This window comes from Zea mays, chromosome 7 (assembly GCF_902167145.1).
Source record: "Zea mays cultivar B73 chromosome 7, Zm-B73-REFERENCE-NAM-5.0, whole genome shotgun sequence".
In the NCBI taxonomy this organism is placed as follows: Eukaryota; Viridiplantae; Streptophyta; class Magnoliopsida; order Poales; family Poaceae; genus Zea; species Zea mays.
In genome coordinates this window covers 134,564,633-134,583,071 of record NC_050102.1, presented here as the reverse complement: position 1 = coordinate 134,583,071, position 18,439 = coordinate 134,564,633, and positions in this window count along the sequence as shown.

The following is an 18,439-nucleotide window of genomic DNA, read 5'->3' as shown; positions in this document are numbered from 1 at the left end:
TATTTTTGCAGCGGAAATACTATTACCAAATTTTACAAGTTACAAAAATTTTATATTATTTTATCGGAGTGGTTACAAAAGTATAAGTTTGAAATATATGCTAGCTCAAGTGACCATCCTCAATAAGAAGTATAGAAGGGTTACTTAGACTTATAAGAAGGCCGAGCCCACCGGCACTTAACACCATCAACAGCATCACAAAGTTAGGACCTGAAAAACAACAGGGAATAAAACCCTGAGTACGGAATTACTCAACAAGACTTACCCGACTAAGGAAAAGACTCTCAAGGGTATGCTGGCTAGAGGGAGTCAAGGTATGGTTTATCAAGAATCAAAGACTCTGTTTTGCAGAAAAGCTTACTAGGAGTGGATCCTTAAAATCCAATTTTATTGTCAGGTTAAGTAAAGTTACCTGCATCTAGAGTTCTTTCTACCCTAGTTCAAGCACTTGGCCTATACTAGCCGTTTTCTTATCAACCCTTCATCTTCATTGGATTGCTACGTGTAGGGCAGTGACCAAGTCTTCATAACCGCGAAGGTACGGCGATCCGAATCGATTATACTCAGCTGAGGATCTCCAATCACACGACATATGTAGCACTTAACCCTTGCATATGTCAACCCGCCACCAGGTTTCTTAAGACCAGATCAGGTTCACGCAAACCGAGAGCACAGATACACCACCGTCCAGCCTCTTGCTACGGAGGGTACACGCTACTCTCGCCACTGCTCCACGCCCATTTCGTGTTATCTTATTCTGGCCTTAGTCTGCCTGAGGCAAGGCTTACCCATGACGAGGCATGTGACCAGTTAAAGGGTCCTCGATCATCAAGCCTACATCGACAAGGTCCTTAATCGACTCAGACGGAGACACAACACCGAGACTCTCTTCTCGTGCAAGTCACCCGCCCGGTCTCAGCTTAATCATTTAAACCCAAAAACTTGGTACCTGGCAGAGGTACATCTTTTCCGATGTTGAACCCATCATGGCCATGATGGATCCACCATCAAGTTTTATTTTCAAAAACATCCCACCCACTTTTGCCAAATCATCTTTTGTAAAAACAAAACATTTTGTTTTCTAAAGCAATGCTAAGCATCAAAAATCTTTTGTAAAACAGGTGATCAAGGAAGGTAATCGAATTCAAGGAAGGTAATGCAGGAATTGTTTTAGCAATCAACTCCTATCACCTAATGCAGCAAGCAAGTGAGAAAGATTTTAAAAACATCAAGGAAGGTGGCAAATGCACCGGGGCTTGCCTGAGTAACACTAGGTTAGTGTTGTTAGGTGACGTCCACTTGGCGACCATCCTTTGTTCTGACACTTGCTTTGTCTGTCCATCTTCAAGTTGGCCCGACAAACGACATCGTCTTGTGGGTTGTTTTGAGCGATGCTCTTTGCTTTGCACGATTCTCAGCTAGAGTACCTAATGAGATGCATGATGCATATGAATGAATCATATGAAGAACTAGCACAAGAATAAACAATGCTACACGATATAGAATTAAACACTTAAAGGTGAGATGCATTACAACATTCATGATACTAGTATCGACATATTACTAAATACAACAATCACCCTCTCTATCTTAACTAGACCTAACTCAAATATCAAGAAATATTAAGCCATGCATAGGTTCTACATTTTTTTAAAGCTAGCGCATACGTCAAAAGATCACCAAAAACCTAGGTTCATTAATATATAACACTAAAGACTTAAATTAAGAATAGAAGTTATTTAACGAGTATTTCTAAACTATTCACTTAGACTAACTTGCATATCATATCAATTAATTAAAACATCTAATTGGTTTAGTAAGAAGAGCATCATTAAACATTATTCTTAGATCTAACGGATAATTCATTATCAACTAGCATAGTCTTATGAAACTGCATTCTGACCACTTTAAATACTTTAAACATTTGTACAACTCTTTTATCATGTATATCATAGATTTTAGTGGAAGCAAATTCATCAATATGGCTCGGTTCTAAATATTCGGAAGCACAAGTAACAACTAACCATGACATTTAATCGGCTACTACATATAGGATAAAAAGACGACTAAGACAGGCTATCGACTTCACTATATAAATACAATTAGTACAATCAACAATATCAGGACTTAACAGCTAATCGCTTCGAATACTAACACTATACGTCACGATATTAATTAAACTACACACTATATATACGAGCAGTTTAACCAATATCTAACATGCCACAATGGGTATATGGCAAACAAGATAATCAAATCAACATACTTAGCCAATCCCTAATGACTCTGCTAACAGAGGTAGCGAATATAGTTCACTAATACTCAACTCGACCATTTTATCGAACAACCGAGAAGCATCGCGCTGGCTTCAACTTTAGCATCAAATCTCCCTCCACGATCGCACACAAAAACACATAAAAGAAACAAACATAGCGTTAAATAACGTAGATCGCCATCAAAATTAATTACCATGAAGCTACGTGAACTTGCGAAGATCTCCCGCTATACGCAGATCATCGGCACGCGTCACGATGAACTCCAAAACCACGACGGCGATAACGTAGAGTGCGGAGACACACTACAAGGATTTGAAGCTGCTGGCCACGGCAAAGTTAAAGCCGGACGAGGAGCCGATGGCGTTGCGGCATGAAGGTGAAGCCGAGGGCGAGTGGCCGGGCCACCAGCAAGCTGCGCGAGCTGAGGGGCGCAGCGACCAGGGGATTGAAGGCGAGGAAGGAGCAAGCTGGAGCACTGGCAGCTCGGCGGAGGTGGACTCGCAGCCATGAATGGAGCAGCGGCACGGTCCGAGTGAACGTCGACCACCATAGCTAGTGCTGAGCTGGGCTACTGCTGTTTCCAAGCGTCCTTGATCAGTGGAGACGAGCCATCCCGGCGCGCAGGAAGCCGTGCGCAGGGGCTGACCGGCGACCATGGCAGATGGGAGCTCAACATGGGGTCGACGAGATCCGAGCTGGGCCAGCGACGCGGCAGCAGGGAGGAGCAGAGGTGGCCGGCCAAGACAGAGAAAAGAAGGGACCACGCTGGTGTCGGTACTTGGTAGGAGCACCAGACCGAACTGCATATTGGAGTGGAGGATGACGACCAGCGCTGGGGAGATGAGTGAGCTTGCAGCAGCGTTGCAGGTGGAATACGAAGTGAGTACAAATACAAGGCCAATGCTCAGCGCAAGAAATGATGAGATAGGAACGCTTGGGAGATAAAGATTGGAGGAAGAAAAATCTGGGTGGGAGGAGATGTACGATGAAGAAGATAGGCGGTGGGAAATAACTAGAAACCAGGGCGGCATCGGATAGGAGAGAAGATATTTTTATATTTTCTTTTCCTTTCTTTTTATAACACGTACATATGAATATGGGTTCTAGGATTAGAGTTTAAAAGAGACATAAATAGGTTGGATTAAAACAATATCGGGTACAAGAAAGAAAAAAACAGATATGATTTGATTTGATGAATACTCTAGAGTCAGATGAATTTTTTTACCAGTTATTTATATCTGAAGGTGTACATCTAAGCGAGAAGCAAACAGACCGAATTAAAACGATATTTCGGCTACACATATTATTTTCTTGGACTTTGAAATAGTAAACCAAATCGGCTAACAATTATTATGGTTTCGGTTGGTTCGGGTTCGGTTTATTTAAACAGCCTGCCCCTAGTAGTGTCTCTTCCGAATTCATAGAGATCGCTCGAACAAGAGCGAAATACTTAGGTGGCCTTTACAATCCGCCTTATTCGATTAATTTTAAACTAGTACCAGACCACGTCATTATCTTTGATATTTTAGACTGCACTAGATTTAATTTAACTGAAACCAGATAAATCTTATCTGCTAATGAACACTCGATTTTGTCATCAAAATAACGTGCTGAACAAACGATCTGAATTATTAACCTTGGGTACGATTTATTCTATAATCTCCTCTTCGATTCGTATTTTTAGTGCAATAATTATGCATAGTTTTGATCTTCAGATTATGGCGTAAGTTGATTAAAGTTTAATTCACAAAAGATTCAAATAGTTTGAATTTGCCTTAATTTTGAATTCGAATTTTAGTCAAACTCACACTGGTCGGAAGTAGACTTAAATTTTTAAATTCAATTTGAATCGAATACACGTCGATCCAAACTAGTGTGGTCCGAATTATAAATAAAGTGCTTCCTAAATTTACATCCGCTAACTCGAGTGATCCAAACTGACATTTTTCTTAAGGATCCATAATTGCAGTTTAATTTAAGGCAAACACCTAGGGTGTTACAGCCCTCCCCCTTAAAAGAATCTCGTCCCGAGATTCAGAGCGAAAGACTTCTAAGAGTAGAGAAGCTGTAACCCATGTCCATATTAGCGATAATCCTAAGGCAGTTCTGAGCGAAGGCGAGTGTCTCAGGATGTCGTTTCTCTAGCGGACATAACATGTATTGCCTTAGGCTAATTTAGAAATGTCCACCAATAGAGACGATGCCTACCAAAGGAACACATAAGGTTCCATGTGTGCAGTTTGCTTTCTGATGACACTGTATTATCTGAGTCTGTTGAGCGAACGACAGATATGCGATTTTACCCAAACAGAACCAGATGCAACCTCTTGGGTAAAACACCCAGAAAGAGGTTTATCAACAAGTGGTTATGGTAAGTTTATAGCACACGAGACGGGTGTGAATGTTGAATAACATCACAGTTGACCCGTGGCTAGCCAGAAAATCTAAGTCCAAGAAAAATAATAAAGACTCGGAAAATATCAACGAAGGGACCCGTTGATGTTGACTTCGCAACCAATTCATTGTATCCAGCACTAGTCATGGCTCGACTTGATCGCACATGCTGGAAAAGCACACATGAGGCGATCGAGGCACGATTAGAGCGACGATTAGGTGGTTATTGGTCGGCTTAACTTAACTTTGGTGAGCACTTTCTTTAGAGTGGGTTAGACCAAAGTGAGTTTAGGCAAATCGATAAAACGATCTCTAAACTCAACCTTTGTTTCAAATGCAGTTACAAGTTAGTCAAAACCAACTTGTTGAACTACTTCTGACATTGAGTAGGTTCTCTCAGTACCATCGGTAAGCCAACGGTCGAGAGCTCACTTTTGTTAACAGGTGATCATGCACTTGGGTAGAAATCCATTTGGTCAGGTTGTTCATCCGTTTCTTCATACGAGATGAACGGACTGGGTTCGGAAATACATGGATTAAATAGGAGAGCGAATGAACAAACTCCTGCATCTCAACAGCAGGGAAAGTCAATCTCCAATTTGAGAGCTAATCAGTTGTTTTTTAACACTAAAAAGCTCCAAGGCTTCACCTTTACACAAAGGATGTAAAGGGAACTTGTATGAATAGTCATTACCAAGATCAAAATAAATAAGACCACACATGAAAGTGGTATTGCCCTTTCGATCCAACAAAGATGATAGATGTTGCTTGATCACTTCGACAAACAACACCGAAATTGTTTCAAGGAAGAGATCTACGGAAGATAGCATGTTAGTGTGGTTCCATAATGGATCATAGCCAAGAACTTCGATACTAGCGTACCGAACAGTACTACCATGTGTCGGCCGCCACATGAGACTTTCGGATTTACGCGGCACCCTAAGTTATTGACTAGGACACCATCATCGAACTAGCACCAATAATGAATCTTATGTAGCAGAAACAGATTGTGCTAAGATAACCCATTGATATAGTCTCATAATGGATCACAACTACTAATCGTGATACCAGTGTGTGCCGAGCAGCACAACCGTGTGTCGATCGTCCACAGGAGGCCCTCGGTTTCATCGTGGCACCATCGATTTTAGTCACAACACCATTACCAAACGTAACCAATAAGAAATCTTGCGCGACACCAATAGATTGAGCAAGGGTGACAATATACAAAGACATACTCCACCTGTAAAAATGGTTATAAGTAGAAAGCCAAATAGATCATGGCCCGACGAAATGAACAGGGCATGGCCATAACCTAAACTTGTTAATGAAGGGAGTACGATGGGAGACTGTTAATTCAGCCACAAGCATATTTCTATGCACACCGTAGAGATTACAAGTCAAGGATTAAGTTGGTATGCCTTCGATAAGTATGGGGAAACCAAAGGCATCAAATTAAGGAAAATGATCGGACATGTCTTTCCTAGGTTAGAGTAATAAAGCTATGGTATGATCCTCAAGAAGAGGCAAGCTGGAATTAGGGATACTAGCTCGCACCAACCAAATAAGAACATAGTTTTGGGAAGGAGAGATGACTCGAGCTTCTTGTTTCAAGTTCGGGTACACTTCCGGTCCAACAAGGAAATTATCTAGGCATTTATTTTTTTTTGTGTTTGGTCATGGAGTGATAACGGAAAAATCAACCTTAGGTCATGGTTCACCAACTAAGATCATGGCCTAATTTTGGGTTTAGGAAAAACAAGTCACTAACCTTCTATCGACACATCAAGCACTAGGACAAAATATATATAACACCTAAACAGATTACCTAAAGAATGGAGGACAGCTATTTCATCGAAGTTCATAATTCAACATTACACCATATTATCTACAATCAATGGTTACTAGAATAAAGATGAGAGAAGCATTTTGGGTGTATAGGTGACAAACATGATGCAACAATCAGGATGCATGCTCGTCCTATACGTCCTCACAAATTTTGCCAACAATATGGCAATAGCGTTCTATCTCGGTGGCATAGTTATGACTCTCACGGTATTTTGCTAGTCGTCAACTACACATACGTTTTCGAGGTTAGTGTACCTGCAGAAAATCCATTACAGCCCAATTCCCAATGATGCAAGTCACACATGACAGTTTATCACAGTTTATACTCTATATATTGCTATATGGAGGCCAGCTCATCATTAAGCGCCAAGCCACGCATAGGCGCTGTTGCCACACTTTAACCATAGGGCAACTCATTATGGTAACTCACCTTCTTACCTGAGCGTAGGTGCGTCGTTACAAGTACATTACACTTCTCAGTATTCACATGTCTGTATACCCATACACATCCATGGGGTACTGAATTCCCAGAAAAGTAAATACTCCACATCACAGTCTTCATATATACATATGTAAAACATGTATATAATCGGACGCCACTTTTAAACACTCCCCTAGACCGACGGTTGTTCGGTCATGCTCTCACAACTCACCTTACCTGAGCGTCGATCCATTCAAAACTGAATGGCCTCAAAAATAACAATACACATGTATGCAATACCCACCCGGTTGTGGGTTATGGTTTTTAACTAAGCCACCTAATAGTCCTTAGTATAGGGCTTAACAGAGGATGTCGCTAGCATTATAATTTTTCAAAACTGTTTTTCAAAACCAAACAATGTGTTTAGTTGAAAATAGGTTTTTCAAAACCAAAACTTTTGTTTTGAAAATACGTATGTGACCGTATATACTTAATCCAGCTCCGATACCAGCCTGTGGCAGAACCTCCAAGTTATTGGGCCCACATGCACCCGTCCTTGTCCCAAAGACCTCAGACGGCCATGCATGTGCACCAGATAACTCAACAGGATCTGTCCGATTGCCCCAAGGACATCGAATAAACCACTTTCAACCAGAACCGCGGGATTAAGTAACACAAATCACACACACCAATATTTTTGCAGCGGAAATACTATTACCAAATTTTACAAGTTACAAAAATTTTATATTATTTTATCGGAGTGGTTACAAAAGTATAAGTTTGAAATATATGCTAGCTCAAGTGACCATCCTCAATAAGAAGTATAGAAGGGTTACTTAGACTTATAAGAAGGCCGAGCCCACCGGCACTTAACACCATCAACAGCGTCACAAAGTTAGGACTTGAAAAACAACAAGGAATAAAACCCTGAGTACGGAATTACTCAGCAAGACTTACCCGACTAAGGAAAAGACTCTCAAGGGTATGCTGGCTAGAGGGAGTCAAGGTATGGTTTATCAAGAATCAAAGACTCTGTTTTGCAGAAAAGCTTACTAGGAATGGATCCTTAAAATCCAATTTTATTGTCAGGTTAAGTAAAGTTACCTGCATCTAGAGTTCTTTCTACCCTAGTTCAAGCACTTGGCCTATACTAGCCGTTTTCTTATCAACCCTTCATCTTCATTGGATTGCTACGTGTAGGGCAGTGACCAAGTCTTCATAACCGCGAAGGTACGGCGATCCGAATCGATTATACTCAGCTGAGGATCTCCAATCACACGACATATATGTAGCACTTAACCCTTGCATATGTCAACCCGCCACCAGGTTTCTTAAGACCAGATCAGGTTCACGCAAATCGAGAGCACAGATACACCACCGTCCAGCCTCTTGCTACGGAGGGTACACGCTACTCTCGCCACTGCTCCACGCCCATTTCGTGTTATCTTATTCTGGCCTTAGTCTGCCTGAGGCAAGGCTTACCCATGACGAGGCATGTGACCAGTTAAAGGGTCCTCGATCATCAAGCCTACATCGACAAGGTCCTTAATCGACTCAGACGGAGACACTACACCGAGACTCTCTTCTCGTGCAAGTCACCCGGCCGGTCTCAGCTTAATCATTTAAACCCAAAAACTTGGTACCTGGCAGAGATACATCTTTTCCGATGTTGAACCCATCATGGCCATGATGGATCCACCATCAAGTTTTATTTTCAAAAACATCCCACCCACTTTTGCCAAATCATCTTTTGTAAAAACAAAACATTTTGTTTTCTAAAGCAATGCTAAGCATCAAAAATCTTTTGTAAAACAGGTGATCAAGGAAGGTAATCGAATTCAAGGAAGGTAATGCAGGAATTGTTTTAGCAATCAACTCCTATCACCTAATGCAGCAAGCAAGTGAGAAAGATTTTAAAAACATCAAGGAAGGTGGCAAATGCACCGGGGCTTGCCTGAGTAACACTAGGTTAGTGTTGTTAGGTGACGTCCACTTGGCGACCATCCTTTGCTCTGACACTTGCTTTGTCTGTCCATCTTCAAGTTGGCCCGACAGACGACATCGTCTTGTGGGCTGTTTTGAGCGATGCTCTTTGCTTTGCACGATTCTCAGCTAGCGTACCTAATGAGATGCATGATGCATATGAATGAATCATATGAAGAACTAGCACAAGAATAAACAATGCTACACGATATAGAATTAAACACTTAAAGGTGAGATGCATTACAACATTCATGATACTAGTATCGACATATTACTAAATACAACAATCACCCTCTCTATCTTAACTAGACCTAACTCAAATATCAAGAAATATTAAGCCATGCATAGGTTCTACATTTTTTTAAAGCTAGCGCATACGTCAAAAGATCATCAAAAACCTAGGTTCATTAATATATAACACTAAAGACTTAAATTAAGAATAGAAGTTATTTAACGAGTATTTCTAAACTATTCACTTAGACTAACTTGCATATCATATCAATTAATTAAAACATCTAATTGGTTTAGTAAGAAGAGCATCATTAAACATTATTCTTAGATCTAACGGATAATTCATTATCAACGAGCATAGTCTTATGAAACTGCATTCTGACCACTTTAAATACTTTAAACATTTGTACAACTCTTTTATCATGTATATCGTAGATTTTAGTGGAAGCAAATTCATCAATATGGCTCGGTTCTAAATATTCGGAAGCACAAGTAACAACTAACCATGACATTTAATCGGCTACTACATATAGGATAAAAAGACGACTAAGACAGGCTATCGACTTCACTATATAAATATAATTAGTACAATCAACAATATCAGGACTTAACAGCTAATCGCTTCGAATACTAACACTATACGTCACGATATTAATTAAACTACACACTGTATATACGAGCAGTTTAACCAATATCTAACACCGCCACAATGGGTATACGGCAAACAAGATAATCAAATCAACATACTTAGCCAATCCCTAATGACTCTGCTAACAGAGGTAGCGAATATAGTTCACTAATACTCAACTCGACCATTTTATCGAACAACCGAGAAGCATCGCGCTGGCTTCGACTTTAGCATCAAATCTCCCTCCACGATCGCACACAAAAACACATAAAAGAAACAAACATAGCATTAAATAACGCAGATCGCCATCAAAATTAATTACCATGAAGCTACGTGAACTTGCGAAGATCTCCCGCTATACGCAGATCATCGGCACGCGTCATGATGAACTCCAAAACCACGACGGCGATGACGTAGAGTGCGGAGACACACTACAAGGATTTGAAGCTGCTGGCCACGGCAAAGTTAAAGCCGGACGAGGAGCCGATGGCATTGCGGCATGAAGGTGAAGCCGAGGGCGAGTGGCCGGGCCACCAGCAAGCTGCGCGAGCTGAGGGGCGCAGCGACCAGGGGAATGAAGGCGAGGAAGGAGCAAGCTGGAGCACTGGCAGCTCGGCGGAGGTGGACTCGCAGCCATGAATGGAGCAGCGGCACGGTCCGAGTGAACGTCGACCACCATAGCTAGTGCTGAGCTAGGCTACTGCTGTTTCCAAGCGTCCTTGATCAGTGGAGACGAGCCATCCCGGCGCGCAGGAAGCCGTGCGCAGGGGCTGACCGGCGACCATGGCAGATGGGAGCTCAACATGGGGTCGACGAGATCCGAGCTGGGCCAGCGACGCGGCAGCAGGGAGGAGCAGAGGTGGCCGGCCAAGACAGAGAAAAGAAGGGACCACGCTGGTGTCGGTACTTGGTAGGAGCACCAGACCGAACTGCATATTGGAGTGGAGGATGACGACCAGCGCTGGGGAGATGAGTGAGCTTGCAGCAGCGTTGCAGGTGGAATACGAAGTGAGTACAAATACAAGGCCAATGCTCAGCGCAAGAAATGATGAGATAGGAACGCTTGGGAGATAAAGATTGGAGGAAGAAAAATCTGGGTGGGAGGAGATGTACGATGAAGAAGATAGGCGGTGGGAAATAACTAGAAACCACGGCGGCATCGGATAGGAGAGAAGATATTTTTATATTTTCTTTTCCCTTCTTTTTATAACACGTACATATGAATATGGGTTCTAGGATTAGAGTTTAAAAAAAACATAAATAGGTTGGATCAAAACAATATCGGGTACAAGAAAGAAAAAAACAGATATGATTTGATTTGATGAATACTCTAGAGTCAGATGAATTTTTTTACCAGTTATTTATATCTGAAGGTGTACATCTAAGCGAGAAGCAAACAGACCGAATTAAAACGATATTTCGGCTACACATATTATTTTCTTGGACTTTGAAATAGTAAACCAAATCGGCTAACAATTATTATGGTTTCGGTTGGTTCGGGTTCGGTTTATTTAAACAGCCTGCCCCTAGTAGTGTCTCTTCCGAATTCATAGAGATCGCTCGAACAAGAGCGAAATACTTAGGTGGCCTTTACAATCCGCCTTATTCGATTAATTTTAAACTAGTACCAGACCACGTCATTATCTTTGATATTTTAGATTGCACTAGATTTAATTTAACTGAAACCAGATAAATCTTATCTGCTAATGAACATTCGATTTTGTCATCAAAATAACGTGCTGAACAAACGATCTGAATTATTAACCTTGGGTACGATTTATTCTATAATCTCCTCTTCGATTCGTATTTTTAGTGCAATAATTATGCATAGTTTTGATCTTCAGATTATGGCGTAAGTTGATTAAAGTTTAATTCACAAAAGATTCAAATAGTTTGAATTTGCCTTAATTTTGAATTCGAATTTTAATCAAACTCACACTGGTCGGAAGTAGACTTAAATTTTTAAATTCAATTTGAATCGAATACACGTCGATCCAAACTAGTGTGGTCCGAATTATAAATAAAGTGCTTCCTAAATTTACATCCGCTAACTCGAGTGATCCAAACTGACATTTTTCTTAAGGATCCATAATTGCAGTTTAATTTAAGGCAAACACCTAGGGTGTTACACTAGTGTGGAGTAAGGTTAGGTGATGCCTCATTTTATCACTCCACATACAATAATTTTCACCGTCAAAAACCGGTGGTTTGCCTAATGGTACGGAAAGTAATGAAGTACGTTTGGAAATGCGAGGGTAGCATAAGGGGATCTTACTAAACTTCTTGCGCTCATGGCACTTAGAAGTGACGGACGGCGCGTCGGAACCGGAGGTAGATGGCGACCAAGAGTTGTTCTCATAGTAGACCACTTTCTTCATCTTCTTTTTCTTGTCGCCGCTCCGATGCGACTTGGTGTGTGAAGGGGATCCTTTCCCCTTGTTGCCGGACTCTCCCGATGGAGTCTTCCCATGGCTTGTGGCGGGCTTCTCGCCGGTCACCACCTCCTTCTTGGCGTGATCTCCCGACATCACTTCGAGCGGTTAGGCTGTAATGAAGTACCGGGCTTCGATACCAATTGAAAGTCGCCTAGAGAGGGGTGAATAGGCGGAATCTGAAAATTATAAACTTAAGCACACACTACAAGCCGAGGTTAGCGTTAGAAATAAAATCGAGTCCAAAAAGAGAGGGCGAAAACAAATCACAAGTAAATGAAGAGATTGACACGGTGATTTGTTTTACCGAGGTTCGGTTCTTGCAAACCTACTCCCCATTGAGGTGGTCACAAAGACCGGGTCTCTTTCAACCCTTTCCCTCTCTCAAACAGTCACCTAGACTGAGTGAGCTTTTCTTCTCAATCAATCGGGACACTTAGTCCCCACAAGGACCACCACACAATTGGTGTCTCTTGCCTTGATTACAAATGACTTGGGAACAAGAAATGGGGAAGAAGAAAAGCGATCCAAGCGCAAGAGCTCAAAGAACACGAGCAAAACTCTCTCTCTAGTCACTAATTGCTTTGAGTGGAATTTGGGACTTGGAGAGGCTTTGATTCAATCTATTTGTGTCTTCTATTGAATGCACTAGCTCTTATATTGAATGTGTTGGCTGAAAACTTGGATGCCTTGAAGTGTGGTGGTTGAGGGGTATTTATAGCCCCACCCACCAAAATGGTCGTTGGGGAACTCTGTTGTCGACGGGCGCACCGGACACTGTTCGGTGCGCCAGCCACATCACCCAACCATTAGGGTTCGACCGTTGGAGCTTCTGACAGCTGAGCCATTGGACAGTCCGGTGGTGCACCGGACAGGTCCTGTTCACTGTCCGGTGCGCCTTCTGGCACCTACTCTGACTCTGCGCGCGTAGTCCGCACTGTTCACTGTTCAATTTTGCAGTCGACCGTTGGCGCAGTAGCCGTTACTCCTGCTGGCACACCGGACAATCTGGTGCTACACCGGACAGTCCGGTGAATTATAGCAGGGAGCAATTTCTAGAAACCCGAAGGTGGCAAGTTCGAAGTTGATCTCCCTGGTGCACCGGACAGTCCGGTGCGCCAGACCAGGGCAGCCTTCGATTTTCTTTGCTCCTTTGTTTTGAACCCTTTCTTTTAACTTTGTATTGGTTTGTTGTGAACCTTTGGCACCTGTGGAACATATAATCTAGAGCAAACTAGTTAGTCCAATTATTTGTGTTGGGCAATTCAACCACCAAAATCATTTAGGAAAAGGTTTGACCCTATTTCCCTTTCATTTACTATTGAAGATGTTGTATTGAAATATAATAATTTAGAGTTCGGATTATGTATACTCACTTGATACATCGCTTGGTTATGTGCATTGCATGCCTCCATAAATTCTCGTTGTTGTCTCATCTCCTCACGCATCCTCATAATCTCCAACTCCTGCTTGTTCGGTCAACGAGAGCACGAGCTACGGGAAGATGAACCCGTCCTCTAAGATCTCACCGACGACGAGTCAATGAATCCGTCGAAGAGTGTGTATCTATAAGTGATTCAAAAATTGTGATTACTGCATAATCAATTTAGTGTCAACCATGTAATTTCATAAGTTAGAGCTTACCGTCTATGCGCTTTTCCATCACCACTTGCATACACCACCGAGGGATCCACCGGTTCATGTCGCCAGTCGAAGTCAGGGCCATGGCAACGAACCATCTCCTCCCCATATGCTGCCTATACATCATTCACAACCTTACAAATGCAAAAAATTCTATACTTTGAATGTTTGTACTTTTGGGTCAAAACTCACCAGCCGATCCATGGCTGTCTGGCTGCAGAGCTGATCAGAGTTGGTAGGGTTTGGTCCTTTGTGGCCCTCCTGGTAGACCTCAATGTCACTAGGCTTTTGGCCACGCGTAGCTTCCTGTGTAAACAAAAAACATCCATAAGCAATCGTACTATTTGTTGATCGACATAGCTAGATCAAACTTACCATTCTTTTAGCTTTTTGGAGCATGTCGTCATCGCCAAACTTGTGGCTAGGATTGGTTCCTCGACATTGCCTGTGATGCGCTGACGCTTTCTGGAAGCCTTCGAAAGCCTAATATCGACACCAAGCATAGTACGCATCAGGCATGGGCGCCATCCATGGAACCATTCTTCTTGCTAATCCCCGTCGGCCAGAGCAAAGGCCAATGGGCGTTAATGTAATCCCCGTCGGCCTGTATCAGGGCCGACGGAAGTTAATTAATGTTCGTCGGCTGGAAGGTAGCCGACGGGATTTACTTTATCCCCATCGGCCTTTGCTTTGGCCGACGGGAGTTAACCTGGCTGACAGGAATCTTCAGGATTCCTGTAGTGGATTAGGCACTATAGGTTCTTTTGGATAGGTGGCTAATGGAGCCACATGTCCATGAGACCACATGGTCATAGATCATGCACTGCTCGTGGGCGGAGGAGTGCCAAAGAATAAGGTCGTAGTTAAAAGTGTTAGATTCTGTTGTGTCTATGATCGATTTCTAAGTCTCTAGAATACCAATTCGTACTGCATGAAAATCTCGATGAAGAGTACATCTAATCTACTGAGAGGTTTAGGTAAAACATTATCATCGTTGTTGATGTTTATAGCCGCTGCGGTGATGGTGGCGATGTCTTGCACCGTAGACCCGCCTCCTCCGTTGTTCTTTCGAGGTTGACGTTGGGCGTTGCCGGTCGACAGTGGATCTCCTCCTCTAGTGGCACCTACGGAGGCTCGGATCCCATGCCTATTGGGGGTGATCATGGGGTTCAACGTCATAGATCACAGCTCTTCCAGTCACTACGCACGCCTATGTGATGGGACCTGTGTGTATGTCGATTAGGGTTTGTAGCCGAGCGATTAGCATTGGCTAAACCTGTTGGTCTCTCCTTAATCTAGAACTCATTTGGGAGGGCTTCACTTCAAGAATTGCAGCTTCAATTTTCCAGCTTCACCATAAAACATCTTTAATAGATTGGTAAGGTGGGGTTCAAGAGTGTTTGCCTTGCACATCGATTCCAGATTCTATAATACAATTAATTTGTGTGATTTCCTTAATTACCCTTGATGATTAGCAGGCATTAATTGGTAGGTCATGTAACCAATAGTATGGTGGTCTTGTGTAGCATCCCAAAGATTCAAATCTTGAAATTTTCTCAAACTAGCTCTAAAAATTCAAAATGAATTTCAAATTTCATTTCAAAATGTTTGTTTGCGAGTTGATATCAACAAATAAAATATAGTGGTCTATATTTCCTCCAAAATCCTCCTCAAAATATCCTACAAATATTTCCCCAGTGATCCCCCTCAAATTCTTTCCAGAAATACTGTCCAAATATTCCACCGATATATCTCCAAGTATTTTCCTCTTGAGAAATACCTTCAGAATCATTTTTCAAGTCCCTACAAATATTTTCTTCATAACTTTCCTCATGCTCATACGTATACGTATGCCTCCGGTGTCATACGGTGAGCTCTACAAGCTAATCTCACTTATACAAGACAAATACATGCTAATCTCCCACTAATCCTCTCATCCTCCCACTAATCCTCTCATCCCTCCCCCTAATCCCCCCACCATGGCTATAAATAGAGGGGCAAGGGCCTCCTCTCATCCCACCCCAAGCCATTTCATGGCAACTCTCTCCCTCCCCCCCCACACGCCCACTCCATGCTCCACACAAGCACACACTAGCACAAGGATCGTTTGGTCGTTCTTCGATCGTTCGTCCCCCTGTTCTTAGTTTGTTCGTTCGTTCGTCCGATCGTTCGATCGTTTGTCTGATCGTTCATGGTTCGTTCGTCCGTTCGTTCATCCAAATAATCTTTGTCCTGCCGTTATGCTGCCGAAATTCCAATCGTTCGTTCGTTCGATCGTTCGTCTGTTCGTTCATAGTTCCTATGCATCGTTCATCGTTTGTTCATAGCCCCTATTCATCGTTCTTCCAGATAATCTTTGTCCTGCCGTTATGCTGCCGAAATTCCGATCGTTCGTTCGTTCGATCATTCGATCGTTCATCGTTCGTTCATAGTTCCTATTCATCGTTCATCGTTCGTTCATAGCCCCTATTCATCATTCTTCTAGATAATCTTTGTCCTACCGTTATGCTGCCGAAATTCCGAACGTTCGTTCGTTCGATCATTCGATCGTTCATCGTTCGTTCATAGTCCCTATTCATCGTTCTTCCAGATAATCTTTGTCCTGCCGTTATGTTGTCAAAATTCCAATCATTCGTTCGTCCGATCATTCGATCGTTCGTCTGTTCGTTCATAGTTCCTATTCATCGTTCATCGTTCGTTCATCGTCACTATTCATCGTTCATCGTTCGTTCATACGACTGTTCACCATTACTATTCACCATTACTATTCATCATTACTATTCACCGTTACTATTCATCATTGTTACTATTCATCGACTCTATTCACCATTGTTACTATTCATCGTTGCTATTCATCGGCCATCCGATCACCCCAAATTTCAACTACTCATCCATCATGCTGTCCAGTCCACCTAAGACCAGTCAGACCCATGTTCCAGTCATATGAACTATGGTGACTGTGATTTTCCTTCTAGTGGGAACTTCCCATCTGGTCACTCATCCCAGGTTTCTCCAAGTTGAGCATGCTTGACTTTGAGATTCCTTCGAACCAGGCTTGCAAACTCAGATTCCAATAATTTTTGTTTCTAAATTCTTATCAAACTATTCCCTATCCAACCATGTCATCCCTTAAGCATGGTCCATATTCCAGAAAACTCCCAAAATACTCTTGTCCCATATTCTGTCTATAACTCTCTTGTTCACACTAAGTCAGACGACTTATTCGTCACTATTCTCACCAACAGTGAACTTCACTGTGCTACACCACATACACCCAGCTATAAATACACCCAGCTACCCTCTCCCTCTCCACACACTCAACACCCTCAGCTAAGGCAAACCCCCACCCACTCAGATACTCTGCACCGCTGGCTACACGCATAGTGTCGCTTCGCCTCCAGTCCACCCTCCTAGTAAGCACCTCCGCTCCACCACCAGTAGTATCTCAACACCACATAACACAGATTCTGCTCAAGACTCTACCCATCCATATATCACTATTTTGACCACTATACTAAATATCTATTGATATACTTGTTGGTTTGCATGTTTGCTTATTCATGTTGCATAGTTATCGGAGCATTCGGGCCGTCTCGTGGAGGCTAGATTTGCAAGTCTACGCCAGGCAGTGGAGCTAGAAGCCAGTTCTGCAAGCTCTCCCCCCCCCCTTTCGCCGGATAAGCACGGCAAGCTCACTGGATCCCTTTGATGCATAAATTACCTATGATTTTTCAACCACAACCCTCAGCCTGTTATTTTATGCATAATATGATTTTGAGACAAGTTATTATGGCCACCCAGCCACTTGCCACAATCAATCCTTGATATATTTGCTACAAATGATTTGAGAAAAGGTGTGAGTTTTCAAAAGAAAATGCTCTTCAAAATGTGTATGATGAAGGGTTTTCACCCTCATCACCTTTGAGTAGGGATGATCAAGGACTCCCTGGTTTAGGGGAGGGCCTCAGGTGTTGGCTCAGCTGGTTTAGGCGTGAGCAGAAGGATTGTCCCCTCATATAAGGACCAGTTTGTCATCCTTCACTACCTGTACTCATGATAAGTACAACCACTCGAGACTGTGTGGGCAGTCACTCAATCTGAACTCGTACGGTTCAAACCCTAGGGTTATGAAGGCTGGAGAGCACCGGGAGGATAAGGAGGGGGAATGTTTTGTCCGGTTTGGGCATGGCGGTGGCCTGACTCCTTTCGGTATAACCGTTAAGGTAGGGACGTGCGAGGAAAGAAAGAGATTCGGATTCGGGTCTCACTAGCTATGAGATCGTAGAGCCGGACTAGTGGGTAAAGTGTACACCTCTGCGCAGAGTTTGAAAACCTATTCGAATAGTCTGTGTCCACAGGAATGGACGAGTCTGGCGTGGTCTGACAATTAGTGTTTTGTTTTAAAAAAAGGGTGTGTTTGAGAAAAATGGTTTCTAAAAAGGTCCGGCGGTTGAGCTGTGAGCTATGGTGGACGGGAAGTCCAGTAGCTGTTTTTGAAAATGAAAACCAGTGGGAAACTGATGAGATACCTGGATTGTTTAGTCTAGGGTGATTTTGTTCTAAAATGAAAAACTTCCTGCTCCTTTGG